The 22,839-nt window shown below is 39.2% G+C and overlaps 1 protein-coding gene and 1 pseudogene across 7 annotated transcripts in view; one reads left to right on the plus strand and one right to left on the minus strand.

Moving 5' to 3' along the window:
- LOC138143918 (small ribosomal subunit protein eS27-like) overlaps window positions 1-6,756 on the plus strand; it is a 33,379-nt pseudogene extending 26,623 nt beyond the window's left edge.
- The window catches only part of ARHGAP17 (Rho GTPase activating protein 17), a 127,644-nt gene that overhangs the window by 98,805 nt on the left and 6,000 nt on the right, over window positions 1-22,839 (minus strand). The gene's annotated exons all lie outside the window — the stretch shown is intronic.

A 22,839-nucleotide genomic window follows, 5' to 3' on the forward strand; every position in this document is an offset into this window, starting at 1 on the left:
CTGTCCTTTTCCAAAGGTCAATAAAAGCACCATGCCAAATTCTGGGCTTCCTAGATGGGCTGAATGACACTACTACATACTGTACTATTTCTGTCATTCGCTGCAATGCAATTAGTATCTTCAGAGGAAAACAAACAGGCTCTATTAGGGCAAACTAAGGCTGCTTTCCGAGGGAGAGGAGTTGTTGACTTCATTGTGTCTTTTGTGACTTAGGAGAATATTAACAGGAAATTTGGAATCTTCTAAAAGGAAAAATACCCTCAGAATGTCAATGCATTATTATTATTCTAGCAGAGGCAGGCAGCTGACAAGTCCATTGCCCAAATCTCAGGCAGCAACTACATAGCAGGCATCCAGGTTAAAGAACCAATCACATCCCTGGTGTGACTTCTGATCCTGAAGTTCTCAAGTGAGGCAGTGGCCAGGACAGACTCTTGCTTGGGGCAAGATCTTGTTCTTAAGGACTATCTTCATTAGGCCTTGGATTTGACAGATAGCTTCTGTTCTATTCTGGAGGTACTTTCCGCATTACAAACCATTAAAGGTCTTCCTCCTTCTTCTCCAACCCTTGCCATCCCTGCCTCGCTCATGCTCTAATGAAGGGCAGGTGCCATGCCTACATCATTCCACCCACAAACTTCTAGCTTAACCTGAAGTTCATGGGTGGGGTAGTCTAATAACGTGCCTCAAACTAGTAAATCAAAGAGGAAAACACTTTCTTAGTTTAAACATTGCTAGTCTCTGTTTTTACATAGTGATTCCATTTAAACCAAAAATAAACTTCAAATCAAAACCTTGAAGTTGCCAAGTAATTATAAAAAATTTCTGATTCGCACTAAAAAAAAAAAAAGCCCAAATGACTGAGCAGACAATAATACATCCCTGCTGAACAGTTTAAGTTAATATACTTTCATTAGTGATTCTGCCCTAACTTTAAATAGAACAACTTTAGTAAGTCTCTTTCCTTCTCTGGGCCTCATTTGTAAAATGAAAAGACTGGACTGAATGTGCTCTAAAGTTCCTTTCAACTCTGGCAGGCTATGTTCTAAGGTACCTTCTACCCATTTATCAGTTATAAACATTATTTCTGTTGCTGGTGATTTTATCAGCATCAAGAATTTCTGGTGAAAGGACTCCCTCTATCCATTTGGATTGGCAGTCATTCTATCATTTATAGATTCAAAGAGCTGATTGGGTCACTGGAAAGTTAAGTGACTTTCCCAGGGTCATACAGACAACATGTGACAATGGTTGGCTCTCTATATATTATGTCATTCTGCCACATAAAAATACAAAAGATAATTATAAACTTGGGCAAAAGGAAATCCAGGAAAAGATCCAAAGAACTTAAGTTCAGAATCTCTTTTAATTAAGTATTAAACATTAAGCATTTCAAGGAGATAGAGATAAGAAGGAAAAGGTGGTTAGTCTTCAAAATCCCAGAAGCCAACATCTATCTTCAGAAAAATTTTTACTCCCTTAGAAAAGGATTTCAACTTCACATTCAGACCCCAACCTGATCATAGAAGGTCCCAGAAACATATGCACACTCATAGGAATAAGGGACAAGGACAGGATCTGGGATTTGACTAGCAAAAAGAACCTGCTGGGTGAGGAAATACCCTCCATCACTGCAGGTCAAAATCTTCTCTGGGGAAAGGGAAGAAGGGAACAGACATTTACTAAGTGCCTCCTCTATACCAGGCACTCTACTACACACTTTACAAGTATCTTATTGTATCTTCATGACCACCTTATGAGATAGGTGCTATCATCATCTCCACTTCATAGATGAGCAAAGTGAGGCAGAGAGAGGTTAAGTGAACCCAGAGTCACACAGCTAGTAAAAGTCTGAGGCAAGATTTGAACTCAGGTCTTCCACATTCCAGGTCTCATTTCCCTTTGCCATGGTGTCTCTTTTGATAACAAATATATTTAGTCTTTACATCACTTACCCACCTAATCACACATGTATCCTTTGTTTATCCTGCTTGAATGTGCCTGTAATTTCTTTAGGAATGGCTTATATACAAGGGGTGGCTAGGTGGCACAGTGAATAGAGCACCAGCCCTGGAACCAGGAGGACCCAAGTTCAAATCCAGCCTCAGATACTTAACACTTACTAGCCGCGTGACCTTGGGCAAGTCACTTAACTCCAATTCCCTGCCTTCCCCCCTTAAAAAAAAGCAAAAAAAAATGGCTTGTATACACTATATTATACTGTGACTTGTTTTTAGTTCCTTCTACTAATGTCCTATAATGCCCATGCTATACAGAGAACCCGTGGTTCCATGGATTATGCTAGGGGAGCCCAAGTTCTCAGTAATTCTACATTAAGTTTGGAAGGTTTGCACAGAGGTTCATGGTTGGGCTGTGCTAACTAATGACCAGCCAAGTAAAGCACAGAAGGGTTCATCACCAGAAACTGAGCCACTAGCCACTATAACTCATGAAGAACCTTCTTCTAAGGCATGGAGGAGATAGGACTTAAATTGGTGGAAGCGGAACCACACCAATAAAACCTAGGCTCTTTGACATACCTACTTGCTTCTTTAAATGTATGTAAGTGGAAATGCTGAAATCAGACATCATTTGATTCTCAGAACACATATGTAGTATGGTCTGTTGTTTATTCTTGGGACTCAGAAATGTCCCAAATCCATGCAAGTTTTTGCTATTAACTAAAATCCAAAGTTGGGACAGCAAACTATGTCATATAAGAACCAAATGAAGGCTTCAATCAGCAGACAGGTGGGAAACTATCGTTGTAGAACGCTGCCTACAATGTCAAATAATCACTTTTTGTTGGTAGCTTTGCTTTATTTAACTTGTTTGTCTTACAAGGAAGGGTCCAATTGAGTCCAGTAGAATATAGGAAAACAACATGTAAAAACCAAAAGGCATTCCCCCCCCCCCAATTCTTCTTTAAAAGAATCATCTGAAGAAAATAAGGGTGTTACAGCCGCCAAAGGGTAAGAGGGGAGAGAAATGATCGCTCTCCTCAAACAGCTTAAGGATTGTTATAAGGAAGAAAAATTATGCTTATTTGCTTTTGACCTCACAGAGCAAAACAAGGGTCAATGGAGGTAAATTACAGTGAGGTTTATTTCAGTTTAATAAAAAGAGAATTTTAAAATAATTAGATCTGTCCAAAATCAGTTTTTTAACAGCTGGTTATTAAATACCTACTATGCACCCAACAGCAGGCTACATAAGGTAATAAATTCATCATCAGTGGGAGAATACGAACACTTGCTGAATGAAAACTTCTTAATGAAGTTTTAGAGTAGAGGTTCTTAACTTGGAGTCCATGAACTTGTGTTTTGCTTTTAAATATTTTGGTAACTGGATTTCATTACAATTAGTTTCTCTTGAAATGCAATGTTATTTTATTTCACACATTTAAAAACATTACTGAGGTATTCATGGCCTTCACCAGACAGCCGAAGGGGTTCATGACACAAAAAAAGGTTGAGAACTTGTTTTACATCATGTTTACAAGCCCATTCTATTATAAATATAGAGAGAAGACCACCAGGAAACCTCATTTGGGGTCCTCCCAAGGCTGCTCATGTGCTCAGTGGTGTCAATTGAGGTTTGGAGGTTGGAACTGCATGAGCCCCAAGGTGCTCAGGACATCAGGAGGCTCATGTTCAGGTCCGGTTACTAAAGACAGCTCTGCTACCACCACCATCTCTGAAGCAGCTGTGTTACCCCCACATAACAAGTCCAATTCACTCTTCCCTAAGCAGTAACAAAGCTTTGCAGGCACTTTTTGCCCAGTGGAAACTTAAGCCCTCTCCACATAGAGGAGCTTCAAATGCACCACAGATCTGGTACTAGAGACAAGGCCAGAAGGGCAACTCTATTCCCTTAGTGGTCCAGAGACCACTACAGTCTTGTGTAAATTCAGTGACCCAAATATTTAGTAGGGATTCACTTGGCTTTTCACACTTCTCAACCAGGCCCCAGTATTGACACATAAAAGTGAAGCAAAAAAAAAAAAAAAGAAAAATAGAGAATAGAGAACTCTACCTAATAGGCCTTGAATGTAATTACTATTAGGACCGATAGCCACTGCCATTATTCCCTTATCTACCTGGTTTAGTTAAGGAGTTAAGCATTTACTTTCAGTAAGGTAGACTCTAATAGTATATATAAACTGCAGTTCACATCTGCAGGGCAGATAAGAAGAATCATTTCTGACCTATTTCATGCAATACTTAGGATCATAGGACCCTAGATAATTTAGACCTAGAAAGACCCTTAGAACTCATCTGATCCAGCAGTGTCAAAATTTAGAGGGGGGGGAAGGTGGGACAGGGACCAGGAGACAATGACTTACAAAACCACAAATTAATTTTATATTTACATTGCATTGTATTTTTATTTATTTTGTTAAACACTTCCCAATTATATTTTAATCTGGTTCAGGGCTTATTGGGGAGTTTTGTGGGCTGCCTATGTCCAGCCAGGGAGTTTGACACCTGATCTTTAAAGAGAAGCAGAAAAGTAAACTGTTATATACACAAGATAGTAAGTAGCAAATACTAGGTTCAAACTCAGCTCCTCTGATTCCAAAGTCTATGTCATTCCTTAGTCATTCAGACTATATAATTCAACTTTCAATGGTTAAATGATCTCTATTTTCTTTCTTGTTAAGAAATTTTCCTCCAACATATTTTTATTTCATTTTTTCTCAATCAGATGTAAAATTTTTTTTTAACATTCATCTTTTAAAAATTTTGGTTCCAAATTCCCTCCCCTTTACTCTCCAAGAAGGCAAACAACTTGATATAGATAATACATGTGAAGTTGTGTAAAACATATTTCTGTATTAGCTATGGTACAAAGGAAAACACAGAGCAAAAGAAAAACAAAACCCAACCCTCAAAAAAGATCAAAAACTAGTATGCCTCCATCTGCATTCAGACTCCAGCAGTTCTTTCTCTGGAAATGGACAGCATTTTTCATCTTGAATCCTTCAGAACTGAATGAGCTCTATTTTTAAAGCTATATGCCTCAATAAAGGAGCCCCATGATCACGCCCAGCTCGTCTGAATCTGTGTCCCTGCCACCCCAGATCTTTTTTGGTCTAGAGACGTTCTATCATTGGTATAAGAAATTCCCCTCACAGATGGCGATCAGTAGCTCAATAACTTATAGTCTGAGTTGCTTGAGGCCCAGAGAATGTAGGTGACTCATCCAAGGTTACAGAGCCAGGATATGTCAGAAGCAGGTGCTGAACCAGGATCTTCCGGATTGCCGGGACCTAAATTTACAATCCTCAGACTACCTGTTTTATGCCAGGGGTAGCCTACTTCCAAAAACTGGAAACGACCTGCCTGAGATCACATGACTAAACAAACATGCAGCAGAACAACCACCTGAAGCAAGCTCTCTGCTTCCACATGTATTGCCCTGTGCTGCTTCAAGCCAAACCCTTTGTGATCCTGATAGATTTCCCTTTGCTCACTTTCTCAGTAGGAAGGATTCAGAGATCTCATCCCATAATTGTCTGAAAGAGGCAGAAGAGTTGGGGGGTGGGGTGGAGGAAGAGAAAGAGGATACCAATTCTGGCTGATATTTTTCAGGAAATTGATCTCTCCTAATGGACCAGTCTGATCTGGTTAACTCCAGAGAGATGAGCACATGGTGTTAAAGAAGCCGCAGTTGCAGATTCCTCTGAGGTCCAGTTAGCTTCACATTCTGTTGAGCTTTTAAAGCTCTACACAACCTGGCCTCAACTTCTCTCTTCAGCCACACCAGCCACTCTGTCCCCTCCCACAGACTAGGATCCAGCCCCACTGGACCTAAGCTTGCTCCTCACACACTCCAGCTGTCTCATGTGTCTGGAATTCACTCTGTCCTTGTCTCCACCTCGGAATCCCTCTTTTCCTCTGAGACACAGTTCCAGATTTTTTGGTGGTGAAGACCTCCCCATGTGAGCAAAGACCTCCAGCAACCCTCTCCCAAGGGGAAAGGAAAGCACAAGAAGGAGGGTCTGATGCAGAATCTGAGCCCTTACTTCATGGCTGCCCAGTGACAGGGCTGCTACAAAATCAGGCACACACACAAACAGTGGTTCTCAGTGCTGGATGCCTGACTGTGCTCTGTCAGCCTACTGGAAGAAAAGGCAAGATTAACAGAAACATGCTCCTTCAGAAGGAGGGGCACTAGGGGCTGGATCAAGATGAATAAGGATGCTGAAAGAATAAAAAAGGTACCAGATAATACCAGATAACAACAGACAATAATAACAACACAGCTCTAGCATCATCTTCTGCATGAAAGCTTCCCAGACTCCCCCAACCACAGATGCCCTCCCTCCTGTGCACTTATATATATATATATATATATATATATATATATATATATATATACACACACACACACCTGAATGTGAATGCATTCACTTTAGGCTGCAGGCCTCCCATTATACACATGCTAATGATGATAAGCCCCCAGACAATTCTAAACTATCTTACTTCTGCTTTTGGAAAGCAGATTCAGAGAACCATAGACCTAAGAGTTGGAAGAGACCTTGGAACCAAGAAGGAGAAAGGCTGGAAAGGGCCTAGTGTTTTGTAGTTACTCAGACAGTGCTCAGGACATAATTAAGTGCTCAATGTTTTCAGAACCAAAGAGGTAAACTGTGAAACCAAAAATGGAACTGAGGTTACCTGACTGGGTAGGTGACTTTCGGACACAGACTAGAACATATCACACTAGAAAAAACCTCAGTGGTTATCAGTTAGTAAGTAAAAATGAAAAAAAAAAAAAAAGCTAAAAATCCCCCACATAGTTCAACCGTCTCATTTTACAGATGGAACAAACTAAAGGAAAAGTCAATAGACTAACACTTATTAGATGTCTACTGTGTGCAGGCAAAAGAAAGACACCCCAAAAAAGTGCCTACCCTCAAGAAGCTCACAGTTTAATGGGGGCAACAATATGCACAAAACTATATTAACAAGATATATACAGGATAAATTGGGGGAAACCTCAGAGGGAAGGCACTAAAATTGAGGACAGGCTTCTTTGTAGAATATATATAGGACTTTAGCTGAGATTTCAAATCTCAGGGATTTGCTTTTGCTGAGATTTCAAATCTCAGGGATCTCAGGGATGTCAGCTAGGGAAATGAAGAGAGAGAGAGCTGTAGGCATGGGCGGACAGCCAATGGGAATGCTAGAGTTGGGAAACGGAGGACCCTGTTCGAGGCCAGTATTACTGGACCAAAGGGTACAAGTGGGGGTGGGAAGTGGGGAGAAGGGGGAGGGAGTTAAGGTGTAAGAAAACTGGAAATGTGGGAGGGAAGGCTAGGTTATGAAGCACAATGAATGCCAAACAAAAATGTTTTTATTTTATCATGGAGGAAAAAGGGAACCACTGGAATTTTTTGAACGAGAAGATGACATGGTCATATATGTGCTTTTGGAAGATCAATTTGATAGCTGAGTGGAGAACAGATTGCAGTGTGAGAGGCTTTAGGCAGGGAGACCAAGTTATGCAACAGTCTGGCATAAGGTGATGAAGAGCCATCTCTAGAGTGGTGGCAGTGGAACAAGAAAGAAAAATGTCACAAAGGTACAACTGACAGGACTTCGCCACTGACTGAATATAAAGTACAAAAGAGAGTGAGGAGTCAAAAATGAGCCCTAGCTTGTGAGCCTGTGTGCCTGGGAGGATGGTGGTAGCCTGGCCAGTAATAGAGCAAGGTTCAGGGGGTAATATAATGAATTCTCCTTTGGACATGCTGAACTTAAGATATCTACAGGACAACCGGTTTGAGATATCTAATAGGCAGCTGGAGAAGGTCAAATGTAGTCAGGAGAGAAGTTAGGGCTGGACAAATAGATCTGAGAATGTCTGCATAAAGATGAAACTATGGGAGGTGGTGAAAGGATAAAGGGAGAAGGAAAGGCCACAAACATGACTTTCCTCACATCACACAGCTAGAAAGTGGCAGTCAGGTCTTGAACCTGATCTTCTGAGTCCATGCACCCAGATTTAACCTATCACACATTGCTCCTTCCCCTAAATGTTTGACTCAGGAATGCTTCTTAAAACTCTGCCCAGGTCCCATAAATGTGTTACTACTTGGACAAGGCACACCAAGCAATCTGCAGTTCAGTATTCTGTAGGAAGACTAGCTTAAAAACTGCTATACTAACTTCCTACCCCTACATTTAGCTGTTTGGTTTGTTTTTTTTCCTTTTTAAGTAGAAACTACTATCAGAAGCAGAGGAAATTAGGTGATTGATCTGCTGGGAAAAAGGAGACAGCAGTTAGCTATTTAAGAAATATTCAAGACTCAAGGCAGGTTGGAAGCTCAGTACCAATAAGGACATCTAAATAATTACAACTGCAATATTATTTATTCAATTTTTTAAAATATCATTTAAATTTAATGAATCATTATCCATCATCAGAAAGTTGACCCCCAAGTTACACATTCTTTCAGACATAGGGTGTGATTTTGACTTTTGTCAGTGGAAAGACAACCAATACCAATAAAACCAGTCTCCTAAAATCACATATTACAATCTGGAAAAAACTTCATTTAGCCCAACACCCTGATTTTACAGATAAAAACAACAAAAACAAACTTGAGTCCCAGAACGACTGAGTTACTCATATCAAAATTTGTATCAAAATTTGAACTCAGGTCCTCCAACTCCAAATCCAGTGATTTTTTTTTCCTCTGCATCTCAATGTCAGTCAGTCAAATGGTCAACAAACATTTAATATGCCAGACACTGTCCCAAGTGCCAGAGATTCAAAGAAGGAAAAAAGATTGTCTGCTCTAAAGGAGTTCACAATCTAATAGGTGATGATACAAACAACTCCAGCTATATATAGGATAAACAGGAAATAATCAACAGAGGGAAAGCACTAAAATTAAGAGGAACTGGGAAAGGCTTCCTGTGGATTTTAGCTGGAACTTGAAGGAAACCAGGAGGCAGAGATGAGGGAGGAGTGCATTCCAGGAATGGAGGACAGCCAAGAGATGGGGTGTCTGGTTCAAGAGATGGGGCGTCTTGTTTGAGGAAAGGCAAGGAGGCCAGCATCACTGGATTAAAAAGTACAATGTCTTTACCAATGGATCTTAAAGCATTCAAGAAGCAATAACAGTTCACATTTTTAGGGCACTTTGCAGCTTTCAAAGTGTTTTTCTCCACAGCAGCCCTCTGAGGTAGGCAGTATAAATGTAATTACCTCCTAGTTCTAGGTGAAAAAACTGACGAAGGTGTAGTGACTAGTCACATGGCTTAAATACAGATCTTCTGACTGAGTCTTGTGCTCTTTACCCTCTACCACACAATACCTCTCTTAGGAAGTGAAACCCTATTGTGGCAGTTAAAACTGCATTGGACCTATGACTTTAATAAACTGAATTTAACAAGTCAATACAAATTCATGAGGATTTTAACCCCTTTAGCTTTTATTAAAAATTTAAACCAATGCCCACTTTATGCCAAAGGTTCAAGCTTATATTTTTATAAATATGCTAATTAAAATATTTATTAATTAATTTTTTAAATTATTTTCTTTCTCTTTTTGAAGGCAATCGTGGTTGTGTCTTGTAAAAGGACACACAGGTACTGAGTGTCTGAGGCTGGATTTGAACTTAGGTGCTCCTGACTTCAGGGCCAGCGCTCAATTTACTCTACTACCTATCTGCCGTCCCTTAAAGTACTTTCGTCAGACCTACCAAAAGGGGCAAAGAAGAGGGAAGAAAATGTAAAGTCACAGAATTTAGAGTTTTAAGACCTCAATAGTCATCTAGCCCAAACGATACTTAAAAAAAGAATTCCCTGTGAACTCACACACCAATGGTCTTCCAGTGGAGCTTCCCCTTTCCTATGTCCATGCCTTTGTACAAGCTGTGTCCTCTATGCCTACATTGCCTTGGGCCCCACTTTCACCTTTATCTGGAACCTTCATCTGTTCAGAGGCCAATTGCTACCAAAGTCTTCCCTGATCCTTCTAGCTGTTAGTGCTCTTTGGCCACTCAAATTATCTTCTATTGGCTTAGCTTTGTGCTTCTTGTCTCCCACCCCTCTAGCTCCCTGGACAAGTTATTGAGGGCAAGAATTACTTGGATTGTAACTTGGTATTCCCAGCACTTAACACACCTCACTCAAAGGGTAAATCCTTAATATTTATTCAATTGAATTGACAACAGTATGAAGAGCCTGAAGGCTAGAGAGACACTATACAAGAAGGAGGAAGTGGGGAGGGCAGTAAGGAATTCAGTCTGGCTAGGACACAAAGTACATGGAGGGGAGCAGCAGGACAGAAGTACATGAAAGTATGGTGCTATCAGAATGTGAAGGGCCTTGAAGTCTAGGCAAAGAGAGCATGGAAGCAGCGTGGTGAAATGTAAAGAAGATGAATTCTCACCCCACATCTTCATCATTGTCCTCACTGTCATCATCATAACTAAGATTTATATGACATCTACTATGGGCCAGACAACTTGCTAAGAGCTGATATTATCTCACTTGAGCTTTACAACAATCCTGAGAGGAAGGGACTATATCCTTATTTTACAGATCAGGAAATGGAGGCAAACAAAAGTGAAATGACCTGCCCAGGGTCACCCAGATAGTGTCTGTGGCCACATTTGAACTCAGGTTTTCCTGACTCCAAGCCTGGCACTCTGTGCTACTGCACCAGCTAGCGGCCACTTCTGGGCAAGTCACTATACCACTGTGGGCCTCAGTTTCCCCATCTGTATAGCCAGGGGATTGAACTAGATGGTCTTAAAGGTGAAGCTGCAAGTCCTAGATTACTTTAATGTCTCATGGATTATTAATAAGGAGTCCCTGAAGACTTCTGAGCAGAGGAGTGATACGACCACACAAGGATGACGAGCCTGGCAGGTTCAGTGGACAAAGTTATGTAGGCAGATACCATCTGTAACCATGAGGTGGGCGGGAGTGACAGCAGAGGATACATGGGAGGCAACATGGAAGTAGGTAAGATTTGTAACATAAAAAGATATAAGGTGGAGAGTATTTAACACTCTTATCTAATAATCAAGATTTTGAACACAGGAGGCCAGGTGAATGGTAATGGAAAAGCAGAAATGGTCAAGTCAGGACAAAGAGCAATTGTGTGAAAACTGGCAGGCCCCCAATTTGGGGTCATCTTCACCCATATACAGCTGCTGAGGCAGCAGGTTGGAAAAACAGCAGCAGTGTAAGCAGAGAAAAAGAAACAATCAGGTCAACCTACACATACCCTGACATCCATGGGCGTCCTTTTCCCAAGGACAGCAATGTTCCACTGCCAGTCAAAGTGGATGGACCTGTGCCTTCTCAAGGCTAAGACCAGGTGGCTAAGAAAAACAAATGGTGCGCCATGTTTATGTTAGGTAAACCTCCAAACCACAACTGTCTGCTTAATGTTCTTCCTGTATTCCCACTCATGCTTTCAGAGAGCCCCTCAAGAAAGGCCCTTAAATGATATAAACAAGATATGAAGGCATTCCTAAGCCCCAGAATCACAGGAAGTTAGAACTAGAAAGGACATGGAGTCCACACAGGCCCTGAGGCTCTGAGATGTTTAGTGACTCTGGGTGAGAGGGAATCTTCTCACAGAGTCACACAGCTGAGACATCAGAGTGAAGCCTGAACCCAAGGGCTTGTCATCCCTAGCTCAGAGCACTATACTCTGCCATCAGAGGTACTTGAGAGACTGCCTAGTGAAGTCCAGCCTCCTCATCTTACTGAAGATGGCCCAGAGGCCCAGAAAGGTGAAGTGATTTGCCCAAGGCTACACAGTAGTCAGTGACAAAGTTTATGTCACCATATTTACCCTCCTCATGAAGTTCCTCTGCTCTAGCTAGCCAGAAAGTATGTAAATGTCTAAAAAATGTGCATCCAAAAGTAGAAAGGACTTCCTTGGGAAGTAGCATGCTTCCCCACCAACTGGAGTCTTCCAACAAGGGAGAGACAACCATGTATAGAGAAGGTTTAAGAAGGGACGGTTACTCAGAAATGGTTTGGACTAGATGGTCCAGGTGTCACTAAGTTTCAGTGATTTATTAGCAACGGCCCTGAATTTTGGAATCAGAGGACCTAAGTTTGCACCCTGGATCTGCAGATTACTGCACTGGAAGGAATCTAACCCCACAGGGCCTCAGTTTCATCACCTATAAAATGAAGGGACCAGAAAATATGACCTCTAAGTTCTTTTCATCTATGAACCTATGATCCCCTGAAGTAGCCCTCAATAACTCCCCCTACCAGGTAGGTATTTGGGGGTGGGACATGCTAACCTGTGAATTAACTTGTTTGTGGAGAGTAAAAGGAACAGGCTTTAACACTCACTCAACTGCTTTGTTCCTATGTTGAGTCTCTATTTCAAAATTTACCTAAAGCCAACAAGAGGACCTAAGTACATAGCACCTAAAGCCCTTTAGCAACAAATGCTTACTTTATATGAGCATGAACATATATAAGTGAACAAAGAATTCAGATATTTTTACAACCTGTCACATACTCACATACTCAGTATTTGTTTTCTCATTTGAGTAAACTACAGGAGCAAACTCAATGCATAATTTCTGTTTTTGCACAGACCAGAACAACAGACATACCCACATATAAAGTTGTGCCAATACACAGACACATAGGATAGGGTATTGTTGTGTTAAATAAAAATAAAGTTACCACAACTAAATTCCCTATCATTAGTGGCTAAATCCCATTTTATGTCTGAAACCTCTCCATTTATGATGTTGTTACAAGACACAATGTCCAAACTGGATGCAGCTGGATAAATATCCCATTGAGTTAACCCATCAGTGCAACCATCCTAGGGAAAAAGTGCCATGGGCAAGCACCTTTGATGAAAATTAAATAGGAGGAGGAAAGCAGACTGGATCCCATTTGGGAAACAACTAATTTCAATGATCCCAAAGCCTATCTTTTTAACATCAATATTCACCAAATGATGTTTTGCAGCTAAGATCAAGGAAAACCACAAAATTCAAAAGTACTCAAAATGGCAATGGAAAGAAACACTGTAAGGCTAAGTTTGCTATAGCATATTAACATGAGGTGGAAACAAGTGATGAAAAGGGTATCATTAAAGGCATGAGTGAGCAAAGAAGGTGGACCAATCACACAGCATATGGGCACCTTGATGCAGTACAATTTTCCAAAAAATATTAAAAGAATGAGAGGAGGTCTCTGGCATGTCAACAGTACCTTTAAGGAGAATTATATAAAGACACGGACAAAAGTAAAAAAAAGGAGAGGAGAAAATACATTATGATTTACATAAGGAAAAGGAATACACATAACACAGAGTATTTAAGCTAGAAGAGACCTTACAACATTTAATAGGTCATCTAGTCCAGTCCCTATATCTCACAATATGAAAGACTTCAAAGTTAAGCTGGAAATCTTAGCCTTTTTCAATTATTCGACCTCTTCCCATTCTTTTCCTTTCCTCCTGTTTCACAAGAAGAGGTGGTTCTCCAGCTCCAATCTAGCACCAAACACGACAGAACTCAGATACCTGGGATAAGGTTAATAATATCCTCCATTTTTCTGGGTAGTAGTAACAATAATTGGCATTTATATAGTGTTTTAAGGTTTGCAAAGCAGTATACATATGTTATCTCACTTGGGCAAAATAAAGGGCAGCCTTAATGCATAATGCTTCTTCTAATTAGATCTCTAGAATTTTGAGTCCTTCCTAACTCAGGAGTCCTAAAACTTTCTGATGCTTAAATACCCAAATGATATATGTATGTGTGTATTTTTTTTTGCAACCTGATTAATGTCCATTAAAAAAAAAAATACTAGCTACCAAAAAAAAAAAGCTCTCTGGAAAGTCCTTTGAATTTTATAGGATCTCAGGAGTTGGCAGAGACCTCAGAAACCCACCAGAAGCTAAGAACTGCAACTACTATATGACATGCTCTTACTAGATCAGAAGGAAGTGGAATGTTTGACCTCTCTTTTGCTGCACACTTCTAGTAATAGAGCTTAATTTAATTAAAAAAAAAACTGACTTCTAGAATAGAGAAAATGAACTTCCCTCTCCTATTTGAATAAGGGGGACTACCCATGCTATCTAAAAGAGTCTTAGAGATTTGCCTGGAGCAATAAGAGGTTCCGAGACTTTCACAAGGTCACACAACTACTATATGTCAGAGATGAATCTTGAACCCAGGACTTGACTCTAAAGCCATCCACTATGATCAACGTCCTCAAAACCTTTCTATTTATCCTCATTCAATTTCATCTTATTAGATTTAGCCCAATGTTCCAGCCTGTAAATAACCTTTTGGATCCTGCTTCTGTTATCTAACATGCTCCCTTATCCCTTCTAGTTTCTTGTCATCTGCCATTTTGATAGGCATGCCATCCCTATCTTTATCCAAATCACTGATTTCTTTTCTTTTGATTTCCTACTCTATTTTTTTATTCCCCCCACTTAATAGTATTTTATTTTTTTTCCAATTACATGTAAAGATAGTTTTCAACATTAATTTTTCTAAGATTTTGAGTTGCAAATTCTTCTCATTCCCCTCCCCCCTGCCTAAGACAGCAAGCAATCTGATACAGGTTATCCAAATCACTGATGTTAAAAGATGTTAAGCAGCACAGGGCCAAGCACAGATCCCTTGTAGCTAAGAAACAAATTAGGGGTTGCCAAGTATCAGTCTTTCAGGGATCTACTTTGATGCCCTGTGATCGGCACATACTTTTTTGTTATAAATAGGTGATTTCCAAATACTAGTAAAACCATATAAATATTTCAAGCAATCCCCTTACAATCTTTATTCTACTCTATGCATTTTCTTACTACCCCCCCTCCCCCCATAAGAGCCACAAAAGTAAAATTCAGTTATAGTCCCTGTCCATGTTAACACATTCTTCTTAGGTCACATGAGAAAAAAAAAGTTAGTTTCCAGAAATGCCACCAAGACTATTCAAAAGAATGTGAAGCAAACCCTAAAGGCAATTCCCTAAAAAAGGAACTCCAAATATACTTAACATATTTCTCAGCTGCATATCTATGGTCCCCAGCAAGGTTGAACTGGTTCACAAAACTTTTACTACCAAAGACTCCTTCCTTCTTCAAAAACCTATAACTCAAAAAACCAACTTTTCTCATCTTCCTCTCTGAATCCTACCTCTACCTTATCCTACCCCATCCCATCCCACCATGGGCCTGGGGACTTCTCAAGGGAAGTCCCTGTTAGTGATTTTACATATCTGACTGGTCTGCAGTAGAAAATAAATTACAAAGTATTTGTTTAGAACAAAGGCAGCCTCAACGAAATAAACGCGTTATAGCATATTCTGAAGGTGATATATGCTATGGTCAAAAAAGATTGTCTTCTTTTATCAAGTCAATTCTTGAAGAGTTTTACAAGCAACATGTTCAGAAGTAAGACAGCTGTGATAGAGTGGAGAGAAATGTCACTAGTTTGGGGGTGAAAAGTTAGGGTCATGTGATCCTGGGTAAGTCACTTGAGACCTCCAAAACCCCAGTTTTCTCAGCACTACCTCCTCCTTAGGATCATTGTGAGGAAGAAATGTGATAATGTATGCAAAGTGCTCTATTCTTCATGTCAGCTCTTTTCATCATCATCATCATAGGAATACTTGAAAACCTACTGACTTATGAATGAAACAACCCTTTCTAGATGACATCTATGAAAAGAAAGAATACTTTACGGGGGCAGTGAGGTAGCACAGTGGCTAAAGCACTAGCCCTGGAGTCAAGATGGACCTGAGTGCAAATCTGGCATCTAGCTAGTGACACCTGACACTAGCTGTGAAACCCTGGACAAATTACTTAACCCCAATTGCCTTGAAGAACTGCTTTTTTAGCTTAAAAAATTATCTAAGCATCCAGGTCTTTAGGATGAAGCTATTTTCATATCCTAGCAGACACTACAATAACAATGCTTTGTTAATATCAAAACAGTAAAAATGGTGAAATAACACCATTCCTCCCCAAAACAAAACTTCGTGTGACAGAAAAACAAAACTTAGTGTAACTGTGTCCATAGCTTCCTCTTAATTTAGTAGTAATTATATTTGAGCTCAATGGTTTCTTCATTACACACAAAACTTTTTTGTTTTTCTTTTGTTAATTGTTAACTATTCTTAATAACTTAAGCTAAGTAAAATTTTACATGATTTTTACAGCAATTAGTAAATAAAGAGGTATTCAATTGCATGTCACTTTTTGGTGTTGTTTTGCTTAACTACTTTTGGAGATTTTATTAAAAGAAGCAGAAAGTTCTATTGGAAAAAAGCTGACCTTGGAGTCACAAAGACCTGTGTACAACGTCTGACACTTACTAGCTATGTGATTCTGAGCAAGTCATTTGACCTCTCTGTTCCTCAAGAAACTCCCTAGGATTTCTCTTAAGTCACAGATCAATTGCAATCTATGTTGACAGAACAAGGTTCCCATAACAGTGTTCATTTTTTAAAAACAAAATTAGGAAGGAAGGGAGAGAGGGAAGAAGGAAGGAAGGAGGGAAGGAAATCAGATAAAAAACAAAACAAAATGTCACTAGTGACTGGAATATGATTAAACTTTTCCAGGAGGTGAGGAAAAAGAAAAGGGGAAGAACTATCAGAATTGGAAGACAGTAGTCCTATAGGTTGATGACAATGAGAAGTATCTACTGTGCAAGAGGAAGTTACCTGCCTTTACAAAGCTTACAATCTAGCTGGAGGTGCAAGATATCTTCTCCAATTTCTCTTAGCATTATACCTTTTCTCCTCTGAATATGTTCTTTTCTAAATTAAAATTATCTGTATCTCTGCCTTTTTTCTCCTATTAGATTATAAATTTCTTGAAGACAAGGACATTATTATCTTAGTCTCGGTGGTAAGGATCAATGCCGTGGCACATTGTAGATATGTAATACATTGTTGAATTAGATTACAAATTCTACAATCTGGCAAGCTGCAATTCAGAGGAAAAATGGCAGAGCAAAGCCTCCAAAGCTCTTTCCACTACCCCATGTCACACTTTTAATGAGAAAACCTATAGAATAAATGCAATTCAGACCATGTATCCTCTTGACAATTAACCCACTCAATGAAGACATTGTCTTATGTTAGCACTCTCTATCTCAATGCCTACACAATGCCAGCTTATTCTTAAGGACAATGACATGTTTGCAAAATGTCTTGGTAAGAAGGGTGGAAGGGAACAATGAGTTTTACATGGGAATGAAATGCTATAGGTCCTACAACACAAATCTTATTCCAATACTGTTCTGTGTAGGAGATAGAAAAATAGATAAAAAGTGAGGGGGGCAGTCTTTAACTGAAGGAAGCTATACATATGTCCACCTGTACAGTCGTTCAGTCTGAAAGGAGATGAGGTCAGTTTGCCATTGATCGCTCCTGACAGACTCTATTACAACTGAAGGCAAATACAAGCGGACGACGACATCACATCACAGACTCATAGGAGTTTGCTACATCACTCAGTCCACTCTACTCATTTGGAGGAAGGTAAACCCCAAAGTGGTTTAAGGTCACATATTGCAAGTAATAGAACTAAGATCTGAATCCAGGTCCCCTGCCTCCAAATCTGTGATTTTCCCACTATTCCAGGGTACATATATATTACTGTATGACAGAATAGGCAATATAATACATATCATAGGCAACTGAAGGAGATTAAGTCATTTGATAAACACCTCAAGCACTAGAAGTAATATTTGGGAGGCTTTTTCCAGTGAAATTTTGAGTTTTCCTTCTATCAATTATCACTAAAAAAAATACATCTATGCTTTTTTATTTTTCTGAGTTTAGGAGTATATGTAAATGGAGGACAAGGAGATCTGAGATTTCATATGTGTGTGTGTGTGTGTGTGTGTGTGTGTGTGTGTATTTCCTGATGAGCATTTTCTTCCTACCAAAGCAGATCTATACCTCCTCTGCAACTTAAGAGTTTTACAGAATTTCCTAGGATATCCCATAACCTTCCTGGAGTCACAAATCAACATGTGTCTTGTCCCTAGGTCTTACTGATTTGGAGGCCAGTTCTCCACTATAACATGCAGCCTTTCAATTATACTTTTACTCAACTTAAAAGAAAAAAAAAAGCTTACATATTGAATAAAAGCTGATAGCACAGATAACCAATAATTTTTAACAGAATAGAGTTTCTACTATTAATAGAATATTTCTAATTTAATAGAAAGGTATCTAGACAATTATCTAATGCCTATAAATTGGGTCTAGGAAAACACATTAGATGATGTTATATGAACAATGAGTCCCATAAGAATGAGGTTATAAATGGGCTCTTTGAATTCAGAACAGGGCCCGTAACTTTAAGGTGGCATTCAGTTATATACATACTAAAAAAATGTTAGTGTAAAACAACCCTGGCCAGGGAAACCTTATGTGAGATAAATGCCTAAACACAATTTTTAAAAAAAGAATCTCAGCCAGACGAACACAAGAGACTTCAATACAATTTAATTCAGTATTTAATATGCCAATTAAACTCAAAGGACTCTGCCAAGTGCTGGATAAACAAAAATAAAAATAATCCATCCTCCCACTCCCATTTAATTGAACTTAATTTAACAAACATTTATTAAGGGCAGACTATGAGCAATATAGAGTGCTAGGTACTATGGACACAAAGTAACCCTCAAGAAGCTAATAATCCATACAAGATTACATTTAATGCTGGTTTGTGTAACTAATCTTACTTTCCTCTTGCTTATTCATAGACTGGAAAAGATACATTTTTCCACTTTTCCAATTCTGTAGATCCCTCCCAATTTAGAATGAAAAACAGTTTATAAACTTACAATCTTCAAGTTTTGCTATTAAAAACAGATTTTACTACAAATACCATCTTAGGCAAATATGTGCAAATTGTTTTTAAAATTAGGCTTCCAAAGTACCTCACCTTAAAAAGCTTTTTTTAAAGTGACTGAATTGACTTCTAAACAAGTCACTACATTAAGCAACAATTCTTTATGTGGTCATCAAAAGTGATCACAGAAAGAACCATTATTTCTATCCACCAAGAGGAAAATCAACCTTTAAAACTAAACTATATGTTTTGGAGGCTAGCAGCCTGTCAAGAGTAAGCAGAGAAAGCAGATAGACTTCTGTAAACAAGCTCCTTATCTCTGGGGACAAATTCACAGTTTGAAAACTGAAACTAAGCGTTGGAGCATCGCTTCAATACTTAATGCAATCTCTAGACACTGGCTTCTTACAGATAGAATGGTTTTCTTTTATCTTTCTAAATTTATAGAAGAGTCTCAGGAAACCATTCCAAAGATGGAAGGACTGGGATAGAGTCTATTATAATTTATTTTCAAAACTTTCCTGAGAAGAAGAGCATATAATATATACAAAGGAAAGAAATTATTTCATCGCATTTCTTATATTTCCCATCCCGCTCTTTCCATTCCTTCTAAAATTTACCCTAATGTACAAACAAAAGCTAACTAGATTTTCTCTATTAAGTTGTAGGGGGTTTGGAGAGTTCTGAATCTATGCTTATCTCAGTCTAGGAATTCAAAGGTGGAAACTCTTGCAGAATGCAGTTAGGTAACTCTTCTGTAATTTATAGTCTTCAGAGAGTTTGCCTAGTACACCAAGAACCTATGTGACTGGTCCAGGGTTGGGGGGGCAGGGAAGGGGGAAACTTGAATTCAAAGTCTCCTGACCCAGAGGTTGATTCTCTGTCCATTGAGTCCCTGCAGAATACTGCAGAATCAGTATTCTGAGTTTTTAAAAGAAAAGTCTAATTACAAATTGGAAAACAGCCTGGAAGCTTCTGAAGCCAGAGGGGTCTAAGATCAGACTCAAACGACAGGTGCAAGTGAAATGAATATATCACAAAAACAAAGGTTATAAGTCTTCAATTCTGAAGCACAGAAGTAAGAGTTGAAAAAGACTAGAGATCATCTAATCCATGATCCTCATTTTATAGTGGAGGGAAATGAGGCCTAGAGCCAGGATCATGCAATGATACTTTTTTATAATGTAATTTACATACTTTTTGACAACCTGATTAATAAATTAACCATATGTTTCATAAAATATGTGAAATTAAATAGTCATGCTGTTTTCTGGGTAGAATTACTGACCTTTAGAGTAAATAGCTACCAAAGACACTTAGTGGGAAAAATAACTGTTTCCTAGAGAAGGGCAAACTGGTGAATAATTCCTGCGTCCCAAGGTTTTAGGAGATATGAGTCAAAAGCTCTGATCTGAGAGCCAAAGAGAACTTGATCTTTTCCCAATCACTTTTATTACAATATACATTAAGAGAAACTGCTCTAAATTTATTCCTCCAGTATTTGTTAATTCTGAAATTATCAGCCACCTATATACATAAAACACAAGATTCTAGCCCACAAAGACTTTATAAAGGAAGCTAGGAAGAACTGTTAATTCATTGGGAAACCCAAGCAATACAGAAATTTGGGAACTATTGTAGGGATGTGCCAGGTACAGGTGCTGTATTTGTTTTTCTGCTTTGGATTGGTGACCACCAAGTATGTCTTGTTGCAAGTGGAAGCTTCTCCCTATTGGGTTGAAGGTGAAGGAACTAGGAATAGGTTTGCCTGAGTTCTTCTCTTAGATCTAGAACTATCCTCAACTTTATATGTGACCTTAAGTACCTCACTTCCCCTCCCTGGGCTGTTTGCCCATACGTTAAACTGCAAGATTGGCCTAAATTATTTCTAATGTCACAACTAGCTCCAAAACACAAAATAAAACATCCCCACCCAACACTTATTAAAAAAAAAAAAAGGATGAGATTAGATTAACCACTTTTTCTCACCTAGAATTTTCTGTCACAGACCTCTGTTGAGAAACCAAAGGTGTGCTAATGTCTGTAGGTAGGTAATACTGTTACATGGAAAAACAACTGCTTCTCATGATGTCAAAAATGCCAGAATTCAAAGTCAATATTATTGCTTGGAAGATGACTAAGGATTCTAGAAAACTGTTAACTTGATGATCATTTATAATTCTTTTATTTTCCTAGTACAAGAAAATTCTGATATGGATGACAAAATTTCCAAGAACTCTATACTAGATGGAAAATAAGGCAAATATAAATACAAAGTGATTCTCAACTTTTCAGAGGGCTAAAAACTATAAAATGCACTTCCTTCTTAACTCCTTTTAGAATACCTAGTTTTTCCTCAAAGCTCAGTTCAAAGGCCACCTAAGCCATGAAGCTTTTCCAGATTCCAACTAGTTACTAGTGCCTACCCTCCTCCCCCACCAAATTGACCTTTGATTTATTTTATCCACATTAAACCTGAAGTCTCCTCTGATTCCAATTCCTCAAAGACATAGTTAGTGCTTAATAAATGCCTGGTGACTGACATGTTAAAACAATGCTATATAAAGTATCTTCATCTACAAAGTATGCCACCATTGGACATACGTTCCCTTCCCTCCCCGCTAGTGAATTTATTTGCCCCTGTCACCTCTAGCCATGCCATAAAAGTTAAGGACTTCACAACACTTCAAATTCAACAATAAAACCACTATGCAAAGATCTGACTCAGGAACTGGGGAGCTGTCTGGAAAAGAGAGTCAATACTCCCTCTCAGACTAATGCAAAGCGCCACAGTGAGGTAAGGTGCCTTCTCTCTCAAGTTACGCTCTTTCCTGACATCCCATCTTTCCTGGCACAGGCTAGGAAGTTAGTGGGATTAAAAAAAAAGAGAGAGAGGATTCACTCCAAGTATTCTTAAGTATAGCAGCTGCTAGTAGGATCAATAAGAACCAAGATAAAATGTGTTTCATGTTAAAGTGGACTATATAAACATAAAGGCAAATTGCCATAATTTTTAAAGGTGGGGTTAGTTTTAAACATATTAACAATATATGTCAACATTAGCTGGTGTTTTTTAACCTTTTAATAGGAATCAAGTGGAAGAAAAGAATTCTCTGTGCCCCCTGCCACCCAATACAACACTACCTTCTGCCTCTCCATTCCCAAAATCAGGTAATTGGAATTATTAGAACCTAAGAGCTTATTTAGTTTCATTTTACTTATGGGGAAACTGAAGCCCAGAGAAGGGAAATGACTTGCCCAGGATGACACAAATAGTTGAGAGCATCACATTCTGATCCAGTCCTCTGACATGTTCTTTCTAGGACACCAAGTCTGCCTCCCTCAACCAGGTAACATGGATTTCTCATAGGCAACCCCAGAAGAAAATCCCACACACATCATGCTTTGACCCAGCAAAGACAAATAAGTATCTTTTCACTAGGGGGGGGGTCTCCACATTATAAACACCACTGAAAAAATGTCCTTTGGATAGCCTCTTGTGTCCCTCCCTCCCACCTAAGCACACAGAAAGGCTCAGCTAAACACAGCACATCGCCTCATAAAGTGAGGCCAGCCAGGTACTAGCTATTTCTCAATTACTTTGGCCCTGAGATATGGAGGCTGGTATTAAGGATTCACTACAAAATCCCTTCACATAGGACTGTAGGAAAAATAACATCCCTGCTGATCTTGGCACCTCTCCAGCCTGGGTTCCACATTACATGCCTCACCTCTGCAAAAGGATTTACTTCTAGTACCTAGAACTCCCTCCTTGCTGGTAAGCACCAGGCAAAAGCTACACAGGCAACTAGTTGTCAGCTATAGCTACTAGCCACATGAGCCACCCAGAAGGTGCCGATGGCAAGGAAAGGCCAAAAGAGTTTTGAAGGATGAATTTCTCAGATTTCATCTGTTAAACGAAAGACTTAGACTAGATCTACGCTTCTGGGTCTTCTTCCAGCTTAAAATCTATAGTCCTGTGATCACCAGCTACTG

The sequence above is a fragment of the Petaurus breviceps genome, unplaced genomic scaffold, assembly GCF_028583685.1.
Source record: "Petaurus breviceps papuanus isolate PSGF00001 unplaced genomic scaffold, PetGlider_PUasm1.0 138, whole genome shotgun sequence".
Classification (NCBI taxonomy): domain Eukaryota; kingdom Metazoa; phylum Chordata; class Mammalia; order Diprotodontia; family Petauridae; genus Petaurus; species Petaurus breviceps.